Source organism: Crocodylus porosus, unplaced genomic scaffold (genome assembly GCF_001723895.1).
Source record: "Crocodylus porosus isolate Cpor-Errol unplaced genomic scaffold, CroPor_comp1, whole genome shotgun sequence".
NCBI classification, from domain to species: Eukaryota; Metazoa; Chordata; order Crocodylia; family Crocodylidae; genus Crocodylus; species Crocodylus porosus.
The window spans coordinates 5,870,226-5,874,116 of record NW_017728935.1 but is presented as its reverse complement, the minus strand read 5'-3'; the positions used below and the strand labels follow the sequence as shown (position 1 = coordinate 5,874,116).

Sequence of the window (3,891 nt, the reverse complement as noted above, 5' to 3'; positions counted from 1 at the left end):
GGATCCAATCTCCTCCCTTTCTTGAAGATCGGCACCACATTGGCCTTCTTCCAGTCTTCGGGCACTACACCAGAGCGCCAGGAGTTTTCAAAGACCTGTGCCAGGAGATACAAACTATTTTGTTCAGGGTGCATTTCAAAACAGATGCAATACCGGACAAAATATATAATACAACTTAATCGTCTATATCCATCTATATAGACGATTAATTTATATACACACAGCAAGCCTAACATGCTTAGTGAGCAAGAGGCAGATTTCTAGATGGTCTCAAAACTGGCACTGGACTACAGCCAGTTCTGACTTCAAAGTTGTACTTACAAATTCTATCATCTTCATGTAAAAAAGACCAATTAACACAATTTAGTCTACCTTAAAAATGCCTTGCTTGCTCCCCTATCAGGGACTAATTTTGCAGCACTTGTTCTTTAAGTGAGCTGAGATGCAGTGCTAAGCCAGCATACCTTATCCCCCTAAGCAGTGTTTCATTAAGGTATGGCCCAGGATACCACGTTTCTAGAAACAAGTGCAAACCTGTATAAAGCCTTCAACATAAATCTTAATTTTTTTAAAATTTTTTTATTTATTTATTTTACAGTTCATACGCATGGCCCTCAAAGACTACTGTCAACTTGATTTTGCATCAGTTTGAATATATGTTTAAACTCTGTAATCACACACTAGCAAAGAATATTCAGTAACCAAAGCACATTTCCGAACAGTCTAGTCCTCCCAGAGCAACGTTCACATTACATTAAGTTGGACAATCTGTTGCAGATGATTAAGAAACAGCTCTTCTCACTGAAGACATCAAGCCTACAGGAACACCTTCCCTGTCAAGGAAACATCAGAAAGACAAAAAACTTTTGCTGCTCACGATCTCTCTTTTGTATAAACAGGACTTCAGCCCTCACGCTAGCAGCAGAAAGCAAACCTCTACAACTGCACTTAGATGAAGCGCGTCTTCAAGATTTAGGCAAAGATGAATGCACGTGTTTTGCTTCATACTCTCTTCTTACAACCACAACATTTCTAACTATTAGCTGCTTACGCACCTATTCAGTTTTCTGGCTAACCCAAACATGCCTCACAAAGAAGTTCTAATTCAAAAGGAGATCAAGCCTGGACAGACAAGTTTATACAATACTTGGAACAAGTGACATAAAATGGACGACAGAGTTGTACCGTATACGTTACTGAATTAGAAACGCGTAAGCTTTCATGAACAGAAGCCAATTTAAAATCAGATAATATCTGCTGTGAGCTGTAGCTCATGAACTTACCCATCTCTCGTTCATTTAGTCTATAAATGGTACAACTCTACCCTGCCTGACTTCAGACTAACAGAGCTGCTTCCCTCAGAACAATTAAGTTAATTAAAATCCAAGAGCAAACAATGCTGCACTGGGTTAGGTGCCACCGTACATTCCATACAAGATGTCTCCTAGACCCTTTATTTTCGTAGGACCTACTTGTTAAGCCAACCATGCATTAGCGCCTCCCCCGCCACACTTTTTTTATGTATAACCTAACATTACATACATTTTTTTAGCTGGCAGTTTCAGTCCTTATCAGAAGCTATTAAAAAGGTACTCAAACCAAATTATTAAGCAACCAAGATAGTCAGAGGAGAAAAACAGGAAAAAAGAATGAATACATGTATTTTTCAGTCATCTGATATGCAAGGTTACTATAGGTTACATGATTTTTCTTGCAAGGAAATAATAAAGTTACATGTTGGATATACTCAGCTTCTTGCAGCTGAAAAAAACATGTGTGTTCTTCCAGCTCAAGATTAGTTAGAATTTAAACTGCATGGGCTAGTATGCCCTTTTTAGGATTACCAAAACTTGTTCAAAAAGATTACTCCGTGAAAAAAATATCCAGTTTAGGGAACTAAACAAGCCATGATTCCTCAGCTGACTTCTTGATCCTTCTTGCTTCTACCTAAACTTCAGGTCCTTGAAAAAGGATATTTTAAATTTGTCATTAGATTTGATCCAAATTATTGCCAAACCCTGAATTGCTTCTTTCCAACAAAGGATCCTCATGGTCTAGTTGCAGATGCTCATCTTGCCCGTTATAAATTAGCCTATCCAGCAACTAAACTAGAGTGTAAAAAGCTCATTTATAAAATTTACACAAGTTGGGAAGAATCACAAAAATGAAGTATTCAGTTAGATGCAGGTAAAGAATACAAACCAAGGGTTTTTTTCCTATAAGAAACACACTAGACCTACACATTTAAGTTGTTCTAGCCATTACAGTCCACATTTTGGTTTAAAAGTATGACAGCTGTAGCGGTCAGCTAGGCAGAGGAGGAGGAGTGGAGATGATGCACGCACAAAAGTGCACATAAGCATGCATGTTGTACTGTAACTGGAAATTATGTTCCAGAAGACTTTTTAATATTACTTCAAAAGCACAAGCAAAAACCTAAAAGCATGACAGGAACTCGTAATGCAAAAGCCTTCCTACGTATTTCCACGGGCTGAGGGAACCATATTCCTATAAGTTTCCAAAGGCTCCAAGTTATTCTAATATTTTTAGAGAAAGCACTTCATAGTCACCAGCAATACAGATATGAAAATATCAACAGAGTTTTGTTAGCACCAGTCAAAAGAGGTACTAGATAAAGCAGTAAGTTAGTGTGCTGCACTGACATAGATCAGTTATTTCCCTTTAATACTTCATTTGTTCACGTGGTCAGATTTACTTAGTTTTAAATGGCAACTCTAAGGTAGACTTCCAGAGATCTGTTAGCATTCTTACGCTAACATCGTAAATGCCTCTTCCCTATCCCAAAAGCAGTGGGCTAACATCTCATTTTTTATGCTGACCTTTGGCTGCAATATTTAAAAGTCCTTTGTTACAATAGAGAAAAGTGTGTTTGCTTAGCAATGTACTTCAGAAAACCAAGTCTATTTCATAAGCTTGTTTGCAGTTGAGTTCTTGCCCCTGGCAAAACCCTGGTCAACCTTCCAAGGGTAAAAATCTTCAAGGAATCAAAAACTACTATGAAAGTCAGCACTTTGGTACCTTATTGTGGTAACAATGCCAAAATCCAAGACGAGGGATGTTTTGTTTTGCGTGTTCTGCTCCGTGGGTCGCGCCATCTTGCGACCTCTCCGTATCCGCCTCGCCTGCTCTCTCTTTACTGCAGAGAGAACTTTAATTAGAAATAGTCTGAAAGGTACATGTCTAACTTGGACACTTTTCTCACTGGAAGTGGGATGGAAGCAGCAAGGAAGCCCATGTTAAAGCAGCACACAGAGATGCATTGTAGAGACAGCCATGTCACGGTACAGTCTAGTTTAAGAACAAGAATAATACGGCCTTCAATCAACAACTCTCAAATCTAGAAGAACAGGTTTGGTTAGAAGTTGTACGTGATCTAGCATCCTCCAGGAAGCAAGGAACTCTACTGAAAAAGAACTGAAGAAAATTCAATGCTTAAATCTTCACAAATTTACCCATGTAAGAGATGGACGTGAAAACTTAAATGGGAAAAAAAATCTTGATTTCATGTTTGATAATGAACTAAGCTTCAACCTAAAACCAAAGGGTTTCTATACCTTACGAACTGGAGTAAGATTTAAAGTAGGTGCCCTCACTTAGAGAGGCATTTCCAAAGGCTGCATTTGATTGCATTCTTCCCCAAAAAACCACACCAAACCAAAACAAAAAAAAAAACCCTCAGTCAAAGCCAATCCAAAATAAATCCTATATCCCCTACGCACGCTATTCAAAAGCTTCAGCAAAAGAACCGAGACTTGTGGTTGCAGAGTTAGGCCCACCAAATGATTACATGCATCTCTGGAGACAAAATGCCTACCAAAAAGATAGAATTTCAATCAGCTTATGAAGGAATAAAGCCGCGTGCGCGCGCGC

General features: G+C 38.7%; 1 protein-coding gene across 1 annotated transcript in view; it reads right to left on the bottom strand.

Annotated features, from left to right (window-relative positions):
- Positions 1–3,891, bottom strand: part of RSBN1 (round spermatid basic protein 1) — a 21,176-nt gene that overhangs the window by 14,649 nt on the left and 2,636 nt on the right. The gene's annotated exons all lie outside the window — the stretch shown is intronic.